The sequence below is a fragment of the Ornithodoros turicata genome, chromosome 6 (assembly GCF_037126465.1).
Source record: "Ornithodoros turicata isolate Travis chromosome 6, ASM3712646v1, whole genome shotgun sequence".
NCBI classification, from domain to species: domain Eukaryota; kingdom Metazoa; phylum Arthropoda; class Arachnida; order Ixodida; family Argasidae; genus Ornithodoros; species Ornithodoros turicata.
This window is the reverse complement of record NC_088206.1, coordinates 12,165,414-12,188,401: the sequence shown is the minus strand read 5'-3', so window position 1 is coordinate 12,188,401 and position 22,988 is coordinate 12,165,414. Positions and strand designations below refer to the sequence as shown.

Here is a 22,988-nt window from a genome sequence, read left to right as displayed (position 1 = left end):
AGACCGCCAAAACAGTTTCTGGAAAGCAGTGTCACTGTCAGACGACTGAATTTGTGAAGGAAGGTCGCGCCTGTCAAGATTGCCCGTACATGCGCAGGGACACTAGCTAGCTATCAACCGTCTTGGTTGCTCAGGGGAACAGTAAACATAAAAAATGACTTGTATTGAAAATAAGGGTTTTTCCTTTCCCGGCTGCGCTAATACATTCTGCGTCACTTAGTTTAACTATAGTGCTCTCAACGGAACAGCCCGGAAAATAGATGCTTAAGGCCGCCGGCTTACCTAACAGGAACCTCTGCTGTCAGGGCGTGTCCAATGCAGTGACCTCGGTGCATGTTACGATATTGAAAGCTGTGAAATGTTTGTCAGGCACGCGACAGGGCAGCAGGCCATGACTGTTCAACAAGCGCGACATGTGGCGGTATGTAGTATAATAGCGTCCAGGGCATTACCCTTCCACTGAGTAACATCATCTGTGTCGCATTAGTGACATCATATGGTCACGGGACGAAAAGGTTCCAATCAGAAATGGTCTACGCGAGAAATATTAGCGAAGGTTTGTCTGAGATTCCCATGCGAGATTCCTTTCTTTCCTGGGAATAGCAAGCCGCCGTAGCGCAAGCTAACCTTTCCCTCCTATTTTTTTTTATATAATAAACATATCCCCCTCCCCCCATGCGGCTTCATAGGCACGTAGGGAATACGGTTATCACAGTAAATGTTTTACACCTTTTGAGGTATGGCACACACCTTTTTGGTATAATTTTCATACCACAAAGAAAAAAGGTGGGTGTTTTGTAAAGCACCCTTCTAAACGGGGAAAAAGCACCATTTCGAACGGAGTTTTCTGCAGAAAGCACCATTTCATGGGGGTATATCCCATTTAAAACAACATTTCATGAAGGTGTATGCTACTTAAAGTGTCCATCACATGGGTGCTTTGCGAACATCCCTTTTGAACAGTGTTATATTTCAGTTAAGCCTGTGGAATGAAAAGAGGGTGTTTATTTACAAAAACACCCCGAAATGTGTGAGAAAAAGAGCATGTATGTGCGGTTATGTCGCGGTCATCATGTCATACCGAGGGCAATGAAGTATTATGATCCTATTACCCTCACTCCTCACCATTACATATCTCACAGTAACCAGTGTGCCCCGGGGTAGTGGGACACAAATTAGGTGACAAATTTCCTCATTCATCATCAGTACATGTGCTGTTGTTTATGTCTACACTTTGGCGTGGAGCGCGATACAACCTATATCAAATCATACTGAGTGTGTCAAAATTTCCTTATCCGGCGTTAGACGGGCAGGCAGACCGCCCTCTCCTTCTTATTTTTTTCTTTCTTTCAATAAACGATACCTCCCCACCCACCCCACCCCGGCGTTAGAACTGAGAAGATGATGTCGCCGCGTCGTACCAGCATCTTGTACGAGCATAGTGTGTTCCAAAGCACTTCTTAAAATCTGATCCGTACTAGTATCTGTACTAGCATATGTTCCCAAGCACTTCTTAAAATCTGATCTGAACAAGCATGGTCTGTTCCAAAGCACTTCTTAAAATCGGATCTGAACAAGCATGGTATGTTCCAAGGAACTTCTTAATATCCGATCCGTACTAGTATCTGTACTAGCATATATTCCCAAGCACTCCTTAAAATCTGATCTGAACACTCATGGTCTGTTCCGAAGCACTGCTTAAAACCTGATCTGTACTAGCATGGGATGTTCCAAAGCACTTCTTAAAATCTGATCTGAACAAGCATGGTATATTCCAAATAACTTCTTAAAACCAGAGCGGCACCGTGCACAGTGAAGGTCTTGTCTTTCACTCTAAAGACAGCGCCGACGAACCACACAGAACGTATATACACACACCAGAAAGTTACAACGCTGTACGTATGTTCTGCCTCGAATACAAACAGAAACATTATGATGTCCACAGCATGCCGACAAAGCCTCCTTTTACATCACTGCCGGCCTTCTCTTAAGCCTGCTTTAAAGTCAGTTCAGTTTCTTTCTTTTTTTTTTCGTGGGCGCACCCCTATCGTTACCGTTGCACAAGTGAACACCTGTGCGACCTCCCCCACCTCACGTTCAAGGTCGTGCCTTTCACACACTCAACATTTTCTTTTTTTATGAGCTCCTCTCATTTCTCCCTTCCACGACCACGTTGTTCGGTCTGGCCACCCTTTTCCCATCATTCGTTTCGCCTGGTTGATCTGCATCTGTGCCACACCATCGCCAAGAGGGTGTTCTATACTGCCTTCAAAGCGATGAGCGCTGACTTCAGCTCAAAGTGGAACGTCTTCGAAAAGGTGTTTCGGAGCCCTTGATCATGAGAGCGTGGAATTCGTGAAACTGAGGCGATCGTGGTGTGTTCCCTTAGGTTACCACCGTGATATAAGCGGGAAAGCGGCTACGCAGTCACTGCCTTGCTAGCGTGTCCATGTAGTGGCATGTATAGTTCCAATATGCGCTTCGAAACGTGTCTCCGAACGCTGGCTGCAGGCTATGGTTGCATTCCGCTGATTATCAACTCGTGCAGTCAATGTTTTTGGGTTGCTTCTTGTTCCTATACGAGGCGTGTTTATGGGAATGTGTTTGCGAGAGGAAAGTAATGGCAGACGTGGATGGATGGGCTTAAAGTAATGGAAAGACAGAGATGGCGTGACCGATTTTCCAGATATATATCAGGGAAAGCGTGTGTTTATTTACACGTAGTTGAGTTAAGGAAAGAAAAACGTTTCTCCATTAGAGCGTATATCGCGAACAGCGTATATAAGAGAACGGCGTATATCGTGGATATACATGGACGAGCAGGGCAGCAAACGTGGGAGAAGCGTTTCTATAGATCGAAGTTTGGTGGCCAGGACGTTGTAGTTTAGACAGCGACACATTTAGAAACGTACAGCTACTTCAGCGCATTAGAATTCGAGTCTTCAATTAGTAATATAAGAGCGCGTTTTTAGTACCTTTATGGGTACGCATCCGCACCTAAGAGAATTAAAAGTTTCCAACTGATTCCGGAACATATCAGCTAAAAGTGTGCAAACAATTTCACAATGCACTATACCATTTCACGAATTCATTCAGCAGTTTCTGGAACGAATTTTCACATTTTTCCCCACCTGTTACAGAAGTACGCCACAACTATAGTCCTACGATACATCGAGCAAATTCTACCAAGAATGAAAGTCACTGAAAAGGTTAGCCAGCTGTAGGGATCGAACCCACATCTTCTGGATTACCGGTCCAGGGCTCTATGACGCACCAGATGACGACGTCCAGATGACGCACCCCGAAAGTCGCTGGAGAGGCGTGTTAGCTTAGCTCAATTGGTAGAGCCCTGGACCGGTAATCCAGAAGATGTGGGTTCGATCCCTACAGCCTGGCTAACCTTTTCAGTGACTTTCATCTTTCATCGTTGATTTCTTAGGCAATTTGAGGCTTTGTTTGTATCTGTCCCTTCTATATTGTTCCAGCCTCAGAACACCAGTTTATCTCTACCAAGAACCCAACTCAGCATGAACTCGGAGAGCGGTTCCTCGACAGCAGCGCGCAACAGCACGAAATTCCACAACAGCGACGAAATAACCGGGGTTGCCACAGTCCTGGTGGTCTCTTCACCTATAGAGCCTAGTAACCTCGCTGCAATTTCGTTGTCGCAGGTCGTAGTGACTGTATAGTATACTATAAGAACGCAGGCACTATATCGTGTAGGAGTGTCGGAAGGAAGTTACAACGGCAATGCAACTGCAATCTGCCGTACATGTAAGGGGAAAGGAAGAAGGGTCAGGAACCGGTTCATGCATCTAGCCAGGAAGGACACGCTATATACGGGAGACTCGCTCGAAACACACACAACGTTTCCAGACAAAAGAGATACACAACCTTTTGATTGCTGCCGGTTCATTATCACACAAGACACCATCGCCACCACCTCTCTTGCTTGAGGCTAACTATAGCTTGGCTCCATCCATCCCTCATGTTATAGCCGGAAGTTTTGTATCGAGAGGCGGCGAGTGTAAGACACTGTAATTGGGTCACGTGTTACGAGAACTGTGACGCAACTTATGGGACTCGCCGGACACCGCGTAGTGTCAGCAGTTGGTCGAGCCACTGTGTCGCGTTCCAAAGGGTCCATATAGTGTGGATACAAACTACTACTACTAAATCATGACTATGGCCTGGGGTGACCAAAGACTCCTTTACCTCCATTTCTTTTTCTATTTTGTCAATATGTTTACATATTGTTTTGAGATGTAAAATAAGTCGTAGATGTGCAATCAAAATGAACAGTAACAACAAAAATTTAATAGCGACAATGACATGCAGTGCTTCACATCGAGGGGGGGAGGGGGCTGTACCCTACCCCCTTAGTCAGCATACACTTCTCGTAAAATGTTTCTCTACCAGTCTTCACCACTGCGTTCAATACTGCAAGACAGTAATGGTACAATGCTGCTGCAACAATCAATCAATCATGATACAGTGTTATCGGGCGCGACGACGTGCAGCTCATAAATGAGCGAAATTATGATTACAGTGTCCGCGAGAGGTTCCAAGACGTTTCAGGGCCATGTGCATCGATTGAGATCACTTAGATTGCGTGGTGCAGGAGAGGATGATGTTTGGTTGCTTTTGATGGACGTTACGAAAGATAACTTTTCCCAACGCCCATTAAACGAAACCTGCACAACATGCTCTCATGAACCAGTCCATGTATTGTGTTCAACATGGACACTTGCTGCGCCAACAACAACAATTAAATCATCATCGTTGACGCCATGAAGGGTTCCCACGTCATTTCAATGCCACGGCCAAAATATATCGGAAAAACCGATACGGTGCTACAGATCGCTATAAACGAAACGACGCTGATGAGTACAACTATATAATTGATGGCTGTGTGCGATAATGATGCGTAAGTGAAAATTTGTACTATGGAGAAATAAAGAAATATTCGTCATATCCAATTACCACTGACCCGAATGCTCCTCAACTAGATGGAGGTTGGCGAAACGCGATCACCCGCAATAATTGTCGTTCGTTTCAACGACAATTGAACTGAATGACGGCGGAAACACCCGTGTGACAGCTGTACACAGTCGCGCTAGAAGGCTGCTGGCCAAAATTGAAAATAAAGAAAAATTCTGTTTCAAACTGGGGGTTTACTTTACCAATTTTCTAATGCAGCAGTGCGGATTTTTCAAAAAGAAACGTAAACGTAAAATGAGCCTGTATTTACCGACTTACAGATACTTCCCTTGAAAGCGATGTAAATTAGTTTACGTCTTTGTTGCAGAGAGCCGCTGAACTGTACTGAACGTTAGTAGCACATGTACAAATTTCCACTCGAAGTTCAGTCGTCGACGTGGTCCTGCCCCAGTCCACATTCCAGACGAGCATCACCCGAAACAAAGAACGCAGTCTCGCTTCAAAGTCAACGTCCCATTACATCGTTGCACTAAGCCATGCAAATGCCGCGCGGAGCTGTCACGTCAAGCATGCATGCCACAATAGGGGCTGACCGCGCGATGACATCCCTCGAACGAATACACACTTCACTTTGTACATATTCCCTTCCCCGTCGCCAACCAGTGCACCCTGCTTTGCATATACATACGTCAAATTCTGTCGGGGCTTCCTATGGGATGCATAGTATGGGACGGGGCTGTAATAACGGCAGTAATAATAATAAAAAAAGCGAGGCTCTCGCGGAACCAGTTCCTCTCAGCTGCAGCCAAGGACCAAACGGCGAGGGGTCGCCGCCCAGTCACGCCGTCACGTGATTGGGGGCCTCTTATACCGTCTACGACGTCTGTAACAGACCATCAGCGAAGGCCTGTATGGTTTATAAGGCGGCGCAGTAAGGTTCCTACACGAGAACGAATTCGGTTGAGGTTAGAGAGACGTCGGATTGCATTCAATTTAAACGCTGGTACGCAAGGTGTCTTATTCATTGTGGGCTAATAGTGTCAAGTAAGAAAATGAAAACAGTGATACTGTTGTACGGCCATCTCAATGGTCATTGAAATGAATGGCGATTGAGACTGAATGGTGATTGGCCGTCGCTCTTCTGACAACGGCAAGCTGTTTCCGTCACCTCCACCATGGTGGGGTTAGGGGACTAAAATGGGGAGTAATTGCAGTCTCCTTGTTCTGCAGTCTTCTGTTGTGCAGTCTCCAGTTGCAGGCTCCTTTTTTCTTAGAGTGTGGTAGGTGCACCTACCACACTCTAAGAAAAAAGGAGTAAAATAGAGAGTAATTGCAGCTTCTAGTCCTCTTGACTGCAATTACTCCCCATTTTAGTCCCCTAACCCCATAGTGTGGTAGGTGCACCTACCACACTCCAAGAAAAAATGAGTAAAATAGGGAGTAATTGCAGCTTCTAGTCGCCTTGAGTGCAATTACTCCCCATTTTAGTCCCCTAACCCCGACGTTTACTCCCCAGGAATGCAAATTGTCACTGAATTTCGCAAATGGTCTTCCGAATGCAACGGTTTACGTAAATATGTGCTATTCGTGAATTTCATGGCATAACGCTGTATAACTCAGCCAACGTTTCCACAGCCAAAATTTTCCACCCACACAGTGCAGTGTAAGCAACAGTTAGCGCTTCTTTCGTCGCAAATTGTGCCCTACGTATGTCTCAAGCTTTTATATCACTCGACATATCACGGTTGACGGTTTGATTCATAGTATATTCATGCATGCGCACGAATTATGTACCTGGGACTCTTAGAACAGAGCGTGAAATGCAGTCTACACTCTGTGACATTCATTTACTCCCGCGCATTTACTCCTGAAAGGGACTATTTTTTGTGGCAATGCATATACAGTCGACCCCCGTTTATCCGGACGGTGCCGTTCCCGGCGAAATCGTCCGGATACCGGGGCATCCGGATAAATGAAACGACCGAATAGAGACGTCCTACAGAGCAAGGTTTAATTAAAACACAGAAATCTCGTCAATGACAGCTGTTACATAGTAGTGTAGGCACTCGATTCCTGCAAACTTTTGCTAATTGCATAGAGTTGAGCCACGCTGTTGCGCTGCTCGAAGAATGTCAGTGCGGTCGCAAAGTGTCAATGTCCGAGCCTTGTTTCTCACTGGCGTCATCGGCACCGTCTTGCTGCACATGATCGGAGAAAACAGCAGCAATCACACCGTCGTCAGTCATAGCTGCACACGCGTCATCATCCTTATGAACGTCAACGTAGTCAGAAACCGCAGCATCATCTACGGCAGTCGCAGTGAGTCTCTGCATCAGGAATCGCAGCTCAACGGGCCGTAAGCAGCAGGCCCTCGGGTTGGAGTTTTCCCCTCTAGAACCGGACAGTTGCTCGAGATATTTCCAAATGACTCGACTGGTCAACGTGACGCACACAAAGAGAGAAGGGGGTCATCGTGCACGGTTGTCTCCCCTACGGAGGAATGTAGGTCCCTGACGTGTGACGGGAATAACCCCAAAACAGCGAAAAGGGTGACGAAGTGGGGTCAGCGTCTCCTCTTACTCACGGTAGTCCGGATAACTGAAGCTGGATTACAAGAATTTTCGACTTTCGTTCCCTGGAATTCTTGTCCGAGTCCGGAAGCTGAAGTTCGGATAAACGAGAACAAAATACATGGAGGAAAATCTGTTCCCGTGCCTTTTGTCCGGATACCGCGGGATCCGGATAAATGAAGTCCGGATAAACGGGGGTCGACTGTAGTTCCCAAGAGGAGTAAAATTACTCCTTTTTTTGTTTTCTTAGAGTGTGCACTGACCCAGGTGACAAGGGTTCGAATCCGAGCGCCGGCTGTGCTGTCCGGGTACTTTCCCTGTGTTCTCCTCAGACTCAAACAAATGTAAATGTAAGACGAATGTCGGCACAGTTCCCTGTGAAGTCAGCCCAGGAAGCATGAACCCCCCTTTGATGGTCGTGACGTTACCCACCTGAGCGTGCGGCCGACTACAGCATGCAGTTCTATCACCACCACCATCGCCTCACCATGTCTCGAATGCTCCTCGACGCGATGGAGGTCGGTGAAACGCGATCATCCGCAATAATCGTCATTCGTTTCAACGACCATTGAAATGAATGACGTTTGAAATGCCCGTGCGACAGCTGAACGCTGTAGCGCTAGTTAGGCTGCTGGCCAAAGTTAGGAGGCGCCCTGCAATTGGTTGAACGACCGCTACCATCGTCAATGAGGAGCTGTAATACCCGTTTAACTACCGGTTCTCTGAAGTGACCACCAGACTTTCCGGTGTACGAGCACAAGCACCAATATAACTATATCGTTACTTTGCCTATGTCTCTGCTCAAAGCGGCGATTTTTCGATTTTATCGCAGTCCTAAAAAGGCGCTTCATCCTAACACAAATTTAAAAAGAAAATTTCCTTACGTTATCTTTAATTGTCGCACAAACGATCTGAATCTCCAAATACCGTCCGAACGCCACAATTCCCCTAATTAAGCACATGCATATTTATGCCAATTATAATTGCGAGCGCGCTACCAGGTAACAATCATATCTCCCTATATCTTCCTATCCCTCCCTATATCCAATCTCTCCCTATTATTTTTCTTCGTCAACATCAACATCATATCTCCCAGTTTCACATACCACAGCTTTTCATCTCACGCTTTTCGAGCCTGTACTTCGACATCGTGGGCCAACGACCGGCGACCATTTCGGTTTCATTATTTTTCGATTCCGTGCAATCAGTTATCGGGCAGAGTCATCTGTTCCTGCGTGGGACTTACAAAAAGGCTCACTAATTGAGGCCCGTGTCGGGCCCGTCACGAACAGAGCGACGAAGATGCATTGGAGAGAAGTGATAAGGGAGGCTCACGACCTTCGGAAGAAGCTAGTGGACAAACCAGTCCTCCCGGGCTTCCTTCCGTTGTGGGCGACAGACCTTCGCGGTTGAGGTTGACGCGTTTCGGTCACGTATCATAGCCGTCAAATTGGGGTGCAGTCCGCCGTGAAAAAAAAAAAAAAAGAAACCTTTGCCCATTCAGAAGGGGGAATACGAAGGAAGCAGATGAGGACCGCTATCAGGGTGTCTCTACCAACCTGGTAAACCTGGAAAGCCGGGAATTGTCAGGGAATTTTGATGCGACTGGAAAAGTCAGGGAATTATCGGGGAATTTGGTTTTAAAAAAGCAGGTGAAGTTAGGGAAAATCGCAGAGAAGTGCTGTGACGATGCGCAGCGAATCGCGAGTTGCCGCGAGTAGGAGTTCGCCAATACGACAAGCTCAGATGCTGAAAAGTAGGGCAACCTTGCTAATACTCAACAAATTGCTGTTTCAAGGGGGATCTGTATCAAAACGTTAGCAGCAGGCGCCGAGTTCCCTTCTGTTTTGGTCAGGGAACGCGTTTGCAGTATAGTCAGTGAAACGCCGGAAAAAGTCTGTCAATTTGAAGGCTGCAATGTGATAGACACCCTGGATATAAATGAAGCAGAATGGTCGTTTGCGGACGACACCGCAATGTCAGGGTTCCAGGGAATCCCTTGGATTTTGATTTGATTTTACTGGCGCAAGGATAATAGAGATCATGCTGCGCCGAACAATTTATATGAGCTACGCTACAGGTCCAATTCAGTCATATTCTGGGGGATCGAAAAAGGGATGTCATCAGTAGGTGTGAGCGCAGCGTGCTGGTGTATAACCGCGTTTGCGGGTAGAAATTCGGTGTCGCTACGGGATGCGGGTAAAAATTACCCGCATTCATTAAACCAACCTTTCACCACTCGGACTTACTTTCACTTTGACTTAATTTTGACTTTTTTCGCATTTTCCCCGCGGCGTCAGCGGGTAGTGCGGGTATATACCCGCATCTGAGGCCGTGGGTTGCGGGTACGAATTTACTTACCCGCGCTCTTCTCTAGTCATGAGTAGAAAGGAGAAGAATGAGAGTTTGAAGGCATAATACGTAAACCAATTTTTAGCACGCAACACTCAAAACTAATTTAGATTGATTAATTGGTTGAGAAATAAGAAATATGGTGGTGTACTAATTTAAACATATTTGCCTTTCACGTTAGTTTAACTATTAATTTAGTTTAATTTTTTAGTTTAACTAGTTATTTTTAACTAATAAAGCATTTAACTTAATAAACTTTTAAGCTAATAAAGCATATCTTTCGCAAAGCACAATCGACAACCAATATGATTTTTAAAGTATTTAAACATATCCATGCGACGTCCTCTGTGCACACGTCATTGAAATAAAGTTAATTCCAGGTTACATCAAAAATGTTATCACCGGTCGGGTTTATCAAGGAAGGTCACTGAACGGAAAGCAGGGAATGTTAACACTGCGTTTAAGATAACGCGGCAACCATCCGCTCGTACGAACAATCGCAGCAATGGCAATGCCTTCCATTCAAATGTATACGTGACCAGCGTACACGTTAGACGACACTATACCTTAATACAATTTATGCATCAACTTATCAAGATTTCCTGTCTGGTGTGATATGAAGCTGCAGTAAAATCTTATACATAATGCCTGAACCGTAATCTGTCATAAAATCATAGCAGATACAGACAGGCATGCTGCGCCCGAAAGGCATAGATGGTCGTGACATAGAAAAAGACGACGCGGACGAAAGTCTCCGCTTCTCAGAAGTACACCAGGGAGCCTAGATAAGGAACCGCTACCGCTTAATTAGCCTTGAGGGTTCTATACGTCGAGACGTTAATAGAAGGACAAAATGGTTACAGTGCCACACCTCCTTCACACCCATCACATGTAAATGGGGTTATTGAAATAACGGTAGTTTACTTGTCGATCAAGGACCCACGAGCCGCCCACTCAGATATGTCACGGTTATATGGTTGAATGCTGGATATATGACGCCATTCTCATTAAGTAACACCTTAATTAGGCACACAGAGGGAGTGTTCCACCTGGATCTCTTTAGTGTCCATCGACGTAATGAATCGCGTTAATGAATGTTGGATCATTGGTATGGAAAATTGCTTTCAATGTTGCTCCGAAGGCAGCAAACAGTTACTTTGTGACGTTGTAAATGGGTTATATTGAGTACTGATATACGACTTCATCAGTCCCTTCGGAAATGGCATGTATATGTTTGGAAAATCAAAGATGGGCACGGAGCGAATTATGCAGAATCAGGTTCTTCTCGCACGGATCGTTTTAAAGCAAAGAAACGGTGGAGATCAATCGATAGGTCAGTCAATCAACCAATCAAATTTTTTTTATACCAACCAACCAGACGTAAATAATAACGAAGCGACAAAAAAGACGAAAACAACTTTTCTCTGTTCTCAACTTCTCAACTTTTCTTCTCAACAACTTCTCAACTGTTCTCAACGTCATCGCTCGCTAGTAACGAAAGGCTGCCTCGATATATCGAACACATCTGCTACTCGAACTTTGCATAAGTATCTCCGTGTACGATGGAACAACTAACGACGAAAACACATATTCGCGATCGAAAGATCATAGTGTTTTACACTGTCTCAACTTCGTGGCTCGCTAAGAACGAACTACTGCCACGATTTATCGAACACATCGGTTACTCTAGCTTTACATAAATGTCTCCGAACACACAATGCAGCATTACAAAGCGAACCAAGCAAAAAAATTAAAAAAAGCGCAAGACCCGTTATTACCTGCACGACTGCGAGACTCAACCGCATTCGTAAGGGACTTTGCAAACTAGATCAGCCGAGAAAACGATCTAACCGCTTCACCGGCTTTCGGTCACAAAAACAATACAGCAACAAAAACTACGCTAAGCTTGCATACGATGCAGGGAAACAACGAAGGTGTACCGCAGAAACAAGGCCGAATCGATGGAACTGGCCGATAGTACCACAGCGAAAGAGAGATTTTACGTCACACGAGACAATCTGCTTAGCGTTGTTCTCGTGAAAAATCGTGATGCCGCGAGATCGAGAGATAAATCCCTTAAATGCGTATATTATCCGCACATATCGCTTTTGTTCCAGGTGAGAAATTGTCTTCATAAGCGAAAGATATGTAGCGGGCCATATAAAGTCAAGCGCTACCTCTTGCGTGAACTATACGTGCGTAAGGCGTGAGTAGGTGTGAGCTTCCTGGTCGGTGAGTGTATTCTGCTAAAAAGCAGGAAAGTGCTGCTTCCGTGGGAGTTAATTGGGATAAAATACTGATCATTAAAGTACTGAGAGAACTTTGTAGTTGTAGTTTTTGCTTGTTCCGGTGTCTGCTGTCGCGGGCGCGATATATAGGTTTATAGCTTTAAGGACGCCTTGGCATTTACAGAGATTGCGATTTTTCTCTGTCGTGTATAGATAGCTTGAACGAAGATTGGCAAAGCACTTATCTATTAATTTATTATCTATTACCTATTATTTTAAGGCGAAATAGGTGTTGACTCAAGCTTTCCTTCTAGAACTCATAAGGAATAGTTTTAGTACGTCATCGTTTTTTATAGTAATGTGTTTTGCTTTGAGAAGTGATGGACAGTGAAGTTAAACAAATTTACCAGATACTTATTACCTTTTTGTGTACACACATAACTCTTTCCGATTTCCTGGCTGAACAGCGATGTTTCTGTCCCGCTTTTTCTCTTTTTCTTTTCTTTTTTGTTTTTTTACAAGCATACTAGTAAAAGATTTGATCTCACTAGTAATCTGGTGTCACTACGTTCCCGCATAAGTAATTATTAAGGGTTACTGACCAAATCGCACATGACTTATGGATAGTGGCCCAATAAGTTCATTGATTAACTGCTCAGCGAGAGAGTGAAGTGCTATTTTATGCACGTACGGTCACCGGAGCAAATGTTTGCGTATCACCGTGGCGGGGCGGTAACACAAGTCACTGTATAGTGCGTCTTATACCATTCGTACACGCATTTATTTATCCGGATCGCAGCACGCAGTAGATGATTTAAAAAAGAAATTACTGTCTCGGACCTGCTTATCGAATCATACCACAGACCAAGTCGTCAACTGAATCACGCAAATCGAAATGAAGACCGAGACGCAAGTCCTTGTCTGTACTCCTGTTACCTCTGCATATTGATGCCTAACGGTATGATATCTGCCAACAATTGCTACAGGATATGCAAACATGGGCAGCACACATTCGAAACTGATGTAGCAACCCACACGCTTCATTTGCGAAAGGCTGAAGGATTGACTTTGCATTTGCCTACGCATTCTTTATATCAGAAGGCTCCCGATAGTAACCGCCACGCGTATGGGTTTCAAGGATGACGTCAATCATATGGGATGTCTGACGGTTTGCGCGAAGTGTGCCTGAAGACTATGCTGAGTGCGGTCACCGAAGCACGTATTGAATTACGTTCGCCTACTGGAGTACTTCGATTGTGCAGTGGCGCACAACGCCATGTCACATAACCGTGCCTACACTGACATAAAAAAAAAAAGAAAAAGAAGAAAAGGAGCAAAACGGGGAATAATTGCAGCGTCTAGTCCCCTAGATCGCAATTACTCCTCGTTTTAGTGCCCTAACCCCGAAATTTACTCCCCAGGACTGCAAATAGTCACTGATGGAATAAGGCGACATTTATTTATGTATTTATTTACAGCATACATAGACAGATTATTTATACATTTATTGTAATTGTAATTGGGTGTTTACGTCGCGAGACAACATTTATACATTTATTGATACGTAGCTTAGATAACTTAGCAATTTTCCACCCATACAGAGGTGACGGTGATGTGACAAAGAGAAAAAAAAATATTGGGAAAAAATATAGGTTTTTCTTGCGAAATGCCCTGTGCATGTCGCAAGATTTTATGTCACTCGAGATATCACGGTTGACGGTTTAAGTCAAAGTATTTTCGCTCATGCATATGAATTACTTATTTATTTATTTATTTATTTCGTGCCTCCCAACAGCGAAAGCCTACGCGGAGGTGCACTATGAACATAAGTAATAAACAATGCAAAACAGATGGAGTCAGAGAAATATTAACATCAAACTACACGAACGTATTTGTAACACAGGACGATGTATGCATACGGGACTGTTAGAACACAGCGTGAAATGCAGTCCCCATTCTGTGCCGTTCGTTTAGTCGTGTGCATTTACTCCCTAAATGGACTAATTCTTGTTTCAACGCATTAATATAGTCCACAAAAGGACTAAAAGTACACATTTTTTTCTTCTTAGAGTGATACACAAGACACGAATCTAGCGAATGTCCTTTGCACTCTGTCCACAACAGTAATCTTGGTGAGTTTTGTGTTCGCATGTGATTATGGTGTGGAATGCTGCAAGTAATCTGCAAAATGCATCTACCCTGTGCATCTACACCACCACATACTCTGCCTGTCGATGCCTGCCGCCCGTCTATGCCAGTCGACACTGTGGGGTATTGGAATTAAATTGAATTTCAATAAAAAAAAAACGCACACATTCACTGCAGTAGTATCTCCCAAGCTATACCACGTGACCAGGCAATCGGCTGTACTGGGCGAGAAAGAAGCTAGGAAGAAAGCAATATAGGTTATACTGTTTAACTCAGCAAAGCGTGAAGCCGTCACAAACACCATTCGAAAGCGTGAAAAGGAAAATAACGGATCAACAATTCCATCTTCTCAAACTAGTTCCAGTGAAGAAATCTGTATCACTTTTTCCTCCCACACCAGCGTATCGTGAACGATATCGCCACGCAAACAATGCCACGCTCTCTCTCTCTCTCTCTCCCCGTTCGTATATATACTGCCCGTTCGACAGGTAGGGATTTTTCTTTATCGAAGCGTACAACATCTGCGCTGATCTTGGCCGAACGCTCGTTTCGTGAGTTCGACACGATAGCGATACGCAGTGCGGTTAACATCTGTTAGGCTGCCGAAAGACAATGGGCTGCTTTCAACGTGTGCTGGTTAGATGTACAGGCGCAGCGTATTCAGCGTAGGTAATACATCCGCACAAGCTGTGCGGTGGCCATACGCCCTCCGAAGGGGCCATAAAGAAAACTACTTTGAAGGAGGCGGTAACAAAAGATTTGTTTTGCTTTCGTTTTCTTTTCGCCTTTTGCATTAGGAATCGCACGGATGTGATCAGGTGGCCACTGTGTTCGTGACAAAAGAAACAACGGTAGGAAACAGCGAAATTGTTCCCGTCGTCTAAGTTGCATCTACGTGCTCCTGCTACTTGTTGGTGAGGGAAGGGTAGAAAAAAGGAGGTGGGGAATTTAACGCTCGAGATCACATACAAACATGCAGAAAGGCGCTGTTAGATTAGATTGCACAGTTTAAAAACAAACATGCATGTGGTTAAATATATCTGTTTACTGTTTTTGCATTGTAATGTGACTATAATAGCGGGTTTCAGCAGACCGGACATACTCCACGAAAGCGATACTGACGGAAGAGGACGGACGAAACGGAAACTGTCAAATCAACGATCAGCAACATGATGTCAGCCTGTGAAAAGGAATAACATGATTCGGGATCATTGCGTCATGAGATTATTATGCTTTCGGGACCAGCTTATATTTCCAAGTGGGATAGTACAATATTCTGTGCTTGGTAGCCCGTTCAGCAATGTTATAGCTATTAACCTTCAATGTGTGAACCTTTTAGACTTTTTGTTGTTGTTGAAGGCTATAGGTTGTAGCATTGTTACGATGTCGTCTGTAATAACAGTAGTTTGACGTTGCTCTGATTAAAAGCCGAAACGCGTGCAGAACTGAAAGCTGTTTCAGGATTTGAGGTGATGTATTTGTTTTGTTTTTTTCTTTTTCTCTTCTGTTTCACACATCAGGTTCTTACTCACTCAATGCAAACTTCAAACAAATAAAAATAAATAAATAAATACAGCACATGAATCCAAAGCACAGGAGGAACCCACCAGGAAAAAGCGATGAATGTTCCGAGGCTGGGTTCGTGCGTGATATCTCATTTGCGTGTGTCATGTGTCTGTGCGTGCGGTTTCATCGTCATCCCACTCATATATTATCCCACATGCACTGAGGTATATGGTACCGCATTTGCGGTGAAACAACAACCCACTACATCATCATTACTTATTTGTTGTTGTTGTTGTTGTTGCGGTGAAACACCTCGCCTCATCGTCATTAATGTAGTTGAATAGTAGCAGTTGCTTTTGGGTTCAAACCCTGAACTCCTGTAACCCAATTAGGCGTGGAACCGTTTAAACCAGGAACGGCCAAGAGCACACGGATACAAAGATGTACGACATGCAATGCAACATACACACACACACCCAGCACATTGCAGCGGAAACTTACCCCGAAACAACGAAGGAAAAGCACAAGGCAAGGACACGCTCTGCTGGTATACTGTGCGTGCAAGGGAAGAGGTATATTAGGGCCACTGGCAGCAGGTGCGGATAAGTTATGCGGGGAGATTTTTCGTCTCGCATTGGGCGTCGTCCACTGCACAGCTGGCCGCGCTCATTAGAAATAAAGGCTCTTGTAACGGTTTTTTTTTTTTTTTTTGTCCCCCTGATCAGTGCCGACCTTGGCAGCCTTTAGGTATCCCCAGTCCGAAGTGGCTATATAGCCATTTCGGATTGCAGATTTTAGACTAATACTTAGCAGGAACGAAAACAATGTTGCTCCGATTCGCATACATCATATACCCATTGAATACGGTAATAACTCAATGAAATAAGTCAAACATTGATATAACGAAACGCTATACAACGAAATTCACGGTACAGCGAAATAACTTGTATTCCCTGCCACAACTGGCTGTCATATTTCGTCAGACTCGACACAACGAAATATTCGGCACAACGAAAGAAATCGTGTTCCCTGTGGGTTTCGTTATATCGAGGTTCGAGGATTCGTTATATCGAGGTTTGTACTGGATTAGATGGGAGACAGAGAGAAAAAGAGAGGTAAGAAACGTAGAAACTGAGCGTGGGTTTTGGAATGCAACTTTTCGTTTGCGTTTCCAGTGTTTAGAGTGATTTCTGCTTGACGTGACTATTTAGCACTTGCTTTGCTGCACATGCGTGTGTTACCGTATTTTCGTCGTATCAAGATGAAGGAGACCAGCGTGGCTATCAAGGCAGACGAAGGCTAGAAATTGTTCTGAATCAGTGAGTGAGAAAAGATCGAAAAGCAAAGAAAAACGAAAGCATGGAAGGCAGTGAAGCATACAAATCTGAACACTCCACCAGTGAATGGTCAAGAACATTAGGGGAGATACACTATCCTTATTGTCATCGGTGATGTAGTAGTAACAACAACTGATTTCAATAATGATGATTGGGGAGTTTCACGGTCAAGGGCGATACTCTATACCTCAATTCTACCACATGTGGCCAGTCAAAATTTTAGGGTATCTGTACCCTACAAGAACACACTATAACGGTCATATAGTAAACATCTCAAACGGAGACTGTAAGTATCACAACAACAACAACGGTTCCCAAGAGAGATTCATTTTACATGTCATAGCACGGTCACATTACCCGATTAAACATTTTTAATTTTACTACACAGTGTAATGGCGAGCATTACCCTACTCTTTAAATCACCGTGCAGCCCGGGCTGGCTCATGACCGGTACCAATTTCTGTGGTCTCACAAAAGTGTCCAGCCCAACATGCTGTCTGCTCCTGACGTTAATCTGGAACGGCGGCGGACCGGTGTAGGGGGATCCTCCGTTCTTTCACCACAGTTCAGTGGGTTCCGTCGTCCGACACGTATTAGTTTCGGTTCACTGGTTTTATCGGTGAACCAGACCCTCACAACTGTTTCAACGGAGCCATGTTGTCTGATGGGACAAGCCTACACTGTCAATTCCGCTACGCAATGATGGCATACCGAAGAGCTTAAGAATAGGGTACCCTAAAGCAGAGTTCTGCGCAGGGAATAGTCTTTCTTTTTTCTTTTTTTTTCCTTTCTGTCAGGTATTTTGTGAGATTTGGAGATTCCTGTATAGGCACCAAATAATAATCACCGCACCAAAAGATAAGGAGCCGTGACTGCACAACATATTTTATGGGTTCTGAGCATGTATACTGACGGCGCCGTACTTCTTTGTGGCCTCAAAGCGCTTGGATGCCTTCGCTGTAAAACTTTCTGTTGCTGTTTCTCTTTCTTGTACAGCAACCGCAGAGACAAAATAACAGCAAAAGTATTGGGTAATAACGACTATGGGATACCCTTTGTTAAGCCCATCCATTCGATACACAATGTACAAACATGTGCCCACCGCTAGTATAACGGCAACAGCCGTGCAAGTATATACCCACGCTGTATTTTTTTATCTTCGTGGCATGCCTTCAGCAATCGCTATATCCAAGGTCATGTGTACATATCGCTCCCTTAAGGCAGTCTGCACGCCGACGACATGGTGACGTAAGATATACTACGGAGAACAATACAAAAAAGTATAAAAGTGTAGGAACAAAGCCCATGCAGAGCAGTAAAGAAAGACGATAGATGTGTCTATGTGTTTCTATCGCTTCTTCTTTTTTTTCTTTTTTTTTTTGTCCTTGTCGTTGACATGTTTCTTTTTGTGCATCGGATGGTAAAGAAGAAACACCTTCTGAGGAAAAGTCTGCTTGCGGAGGCAGGAAAAGCAGCATCGCCCTGCTGGCTAAAGGATGATGTCATGCATCTCTCGCATAGAGTATGTTGGTGCCTTTGTATCCCAGAGAATAGAAGAGAACCGCTCCCCGAGAGGTAGGTATACGGTATACCCGCTATATTCTTTACCGTGTGTTCTCATCGACGGACACGTGACAAGTTGCGCAAAGTCATACCTTAACAATTTCAGGGTCGCTGAACAACGTTTTTTTTTTTCTTCTTTAGATCACTTTTTCTCATTTTCGAAGACAGCTTTTATGTAGGTTTACTAGGTCGCCTATGAATAAAGAGGTTTCTATGTTTGTTTGTTTGATTCCGTGTGGGCACCGCGAAGCAAGTGTGGCTGTGAGGGGCGTACAGAGGAGGACAGATGGGGACAGGATATTAGGAAGGAATGCGAGACAATGGAGATTAGTATTTCTCCTGGGCCGACTTCGGGGGAACAGTGGAATGCGGGAAAACCTAGTGTAGAACCTCGGACAGCGCATTCGGTGGGAGGATTCGAACCCTCCACCTCCACAGCCTTCGGCAAGCCCCTGGCGGCACATACTGTCAACAAGCGTGCGGTGTATCCACACGGTCATATCGTGCTGCTATGAATGATGATGGATGAGGAATATTTGAATACGTTTCGTGTATCTGCCAGAAACACTTATTCAGTAGACGTAATCTATTTGTTGTTATTATTTAATGGAAAAGGCGCAACTACATGTAACTTTAAGTTCACCGTAAACTTCTAACGTGCAGGTTACAGCGAGCCTCCGACGCTCTACGAAAACGATACCACAAAGGAATCTGGCAAATGAAACATCAGCATCGTGGTATCAACCCCACTATAAAGGCATAATGCGGTTGGTTTAACGTGTGAGCCGTTCACGTGAACACGTTCCTAAAACTCGCTAATGGCAGAACGAGAGCGCATGTCCAAAGACATTCTACGATTGTTTCCATTTCAGTTGTGCATGCCACAAAGAAACGCTTCACTTTGATTATCCATTCTACCCTCCCATAGGGAAGCGACATAGTTGAAGACCTATAATCACAACGAAGACGCCTCGTGCAAGCTTTGAGACATTAACCTCGTAAAGCAATCCATCTGTCACTGACCAGGCGAAACGAAAGGATTGCGAATTTTGAATTCTCCAATCCAATTCATCATACATTGTAACCGCTTTCCTTCAACAGTCGCACGGATAGGAACGACTACAGTCCAACTTGATTTATCGACTTGGGCCAAGCTGCTCACACGAGGCACGAACCAACCAATCAAACGCCTTCCTTCGGACCGGCATCCGAAAGTGAAGTGTTCATCAGTATTTTAATTACTGCTCCAGTGAGGGGCGTGGATATGCCCATTATAATGAGCTTGTTATTTTGTAGCTTTGTTTCAGCTCGTTGGCGTTGTTAAAGGCGCTTCGTGAGGAGAAAATCAAATAACAATTTCTCATAACTGCGGCTTCGCGAAGTATACCAGTGGAACGGTTTATATTATTTATAATGCCATTGTAATCATCATCCTCACCGTCATCATCACTTATAAATTTCTTTCTCGTTGCTCGTCAGGAAGAAGTGACTCAGAACTTGCTTGTCGTTATGTAGCGAGCGCAGACACGTATATCCTGAAAGATGAAAGTCACTGAAAAGGTTAGCCAGCTGTGACTTTCATCTTTCATCGTTAATTTCTTAGGTAATTGGAGGCTTTCCTATGTATTTGTCCCTTCTATGTTGTTCCAGACTCAGAACATCAGTTCTCTCACGTATATCCTGGTGATGGCATGTATTTATAATCAGCCGAGATCAATGCTAATTTATGCTTTTGTGGTGCATTAAGTTTGTCTGATGAATTAGCTGGCTAACAGCGAGAAATTCAGGAAATTGTCCGAAAATTACAAGCGGTGCGCTAGGGAGAGACGTCACCCTGCTACAAAATGTGAATATTTTGTTTTTCAGCCAAAGAAAACCAAGACGAAAATAAACGCGTGCGAAAATTTATTGAGTTAAAGTTAACGGTGTCATCTCTGTTTATGACTGCACCTCAGGCAAACTCGTATTGGACAATTTTGGTATCTGAATTTTGCGCTTTAGTGAACGCGCAATATTGACAGCAAAACAAGATTATACTTTAGACTTACTTACAAGATTATACTACAACCTACACTCTAAACCTCGCACACGTGAGCATCACCATGGCTGCCCCGCGCTCTCGCCACAAATTAGGTGTTATGTGCCTACAATTATGTACTTTATACTTCCGCGGGAAGCCGATGACAGCTGCACTGCAACTTGCGACACGCGCTTTTCCAAAAATAGAAGCAAAATGCTCCTTTACTCCAGCGTGAACACCGGTTATTTCGTAGTCACGGGTTGTGTCGTACACCGTTATCACAAAGGCTGTTTCGTTTCCTTACCCGCTCCAAACTCTCTTTAGCGCGACGCGGTAGTGATAAATCGATCGGTTTCGCTATTGCCACAAACCATTATAGAACTTATAGCACGAAGGCCTCTCGCGTAGCGAGGACAGCGAAACCGGTCTGGCAACACGACCACACAAACCCCGCCGTAAATAAACACGGTGTTCCATACTCACGTTTGATCCACGAATAAGAACCACTAGGCTGTTTAATGTCCAGCAGAAAACACTATCGAAAATACGAAGAGAAATCCACTCGATATCAGTCGCAATGCAACACTTCACAAAGCTCGGTTCAATCCACAAGACGTAAACCCAAGGCGACGAGTCAAAGGCTTCGGTATCCTTTAGCAGACGACGTGCTCCAATGTAGCGAGAAGCGATGCACAACGGACAGCACAGTGAAAAGCTGTACCACCACAGCCGGTGTCCAACACGCAAATGCTAGCGTCCGAACAGAAACATCCCGTAGAGTGGTTTGTCAAGTTCGACCGCCTCTCAGCGGCTTGAGAAATCCTGCCGTGCGAGGTCGCTGCACTTACAGCTGTCACGTAACGTACTTCCCTCACTAGCGTTTCATTTTAACACTTCCAAATATACTTATCTCTTGCTCAGCTAACATCACATAGAGTTAAATATTGACTTTACTTGCACAGTTTTCCAGCAGAAGACATGGGAAGCGGCGCAAAAGTTCAGTTTCGGTTCGCGTCGGCCGTAGCAGACGACGCGCTCAACGCCGCTGCTCGCGGCGCCATCTGGCGAATATAAAACACATCAAAATGTTTTGATTTTGTTGGGCGAGGGTGAGTCACGCGTTCGCGGTTATTGTCCCGGACGGCTGATTTGCATTGCGTTAACGTGAAAGTTCTTTTCAGGTTCTACGCTCTGAGGGACTTGGAGGAAGTTGTTGCGCAGCGACCAAAAATTAATTTCGTTTTGCGATAGGAATGACAGGAGGAAATATGAACGGTTCGCTGGGACTCACTTCGTGACGATGAAAAGACCCCGGAGGTTGCTCAAATGTCTGAGTTGGGCGCTTACCGATGTCGCATTGACCCTCTGTTCTGCATTGACATTCAGAGTCATGAAAACAGGATCTGACTCACGGGATATATCCTTATCCGTCTTCATAACTGCCTTGGTTATCCTGAAGGAGTCACAGAGCACACTGACCAATAGCGAAATGGAGGAAAGATACTGCAAGCAACAGCCGTGCTGGCGTTGGCACTTGGTCCTCTTGCATTCACGTCTGAATCACTTGACGTCCTGCAAGACTTCGTGGGCCATCATTGCACCATGCGCTATAAGATAAAAATTCGAGTTCGAAGCAAATCCCAACTGAGTATTCGTCCAATTACAAGATCAAGAACACTCTCGCCTTGTGGCCCCAGTAATGGTCGGCAAAATGCTACATCAGTTGGTAACAATACACGAACCTAACAGCCAAAAGTATTCTTGTCATCAGCTCCAGCGACGATCCCGATCCCGATCCCGATCTCCCCAAGTTGCTGAGCTATTCCTGAACTGCGAAGATGTAGCTTCGCCGAAACGGTACAAGCCCTCCAGCATAATCTTCTATTTCTAGATCAGCTCTACAATATGGTGGACACAGCACTACTATAGGACTGCTCATCTGCACTCCACATAATGAAAATATTTGCGTAGTATATAGTCGATAATGACATAATCATTCGTTTAAAAACACAGCCTAACCTATGATGAATATGTAAAATAAAATAAAAATTATTTGCGCATCGATGGGAGCCTGCATTCCATGTTTTACAGCAAAATAAAAAGTAAAAAGAAAAAGGGTAATGGATGCATGGAATTCTTTTCTTCCTCAATACTCTAGCCTAAAAGTACAACGCCAAAGTGTCACAACTTACATGATGTAGTATATACTAAAAAGAGATAGAAGCGCTGAATTGCACTGAGAACACTGAAATTGCATAGGATCGTGGCATTTTCCGTTTCCCGCGTGTGACATATCACATTTGCGTGTGTCATGTGTGTGTGC

The 22,988-nt window shown here is 44.5% G+C and overlaps 1 protein-coding gene and 1 long non-coding RNA gene across 3 annotated transcripts in view; one reads left to right on the top strand and one right to left on the bottom strand.

Moving 5' to 3' along the window:
- Window positions 1-21,452, bottom strand: part of LOC135399099 (uncharacterized) — a 90,844-nt gene extending 69,392 nt beyond the window's left edge. For both annotated transcript variants that reach the window (XM_064630791.1, XM_064630794.1), the window contains exon 1: window positions 21,149-21,452. The gene's annotated coding sequence lies outside the window, so the exon portion shown is untranslated. The remainder of the gene's footprint in view (window positions 1-21,148) is intronic.
- LOC135399100 (uncharacterized) overlaps window positions 1-22,677 on the top strand; it is a 49,335-nt gene extending 26,658 nt beyond the window's left edge. Inside the window, exons 2-3 of the long non-coding RNA XR_010424194.1 lie at window positions 18,509-18,657; window positions 21,847-22,677. This is a non-coding gene — a long non-coding RNA (uncharacterized LOC135399100). The remainder of the gene's footprint in view (window positions 1-18,508; window positions 18,658-21,846) is intronic.
- The last annotated feature ends 311 nt before the right edge of the window (window positions 22,678-22,988 follow it).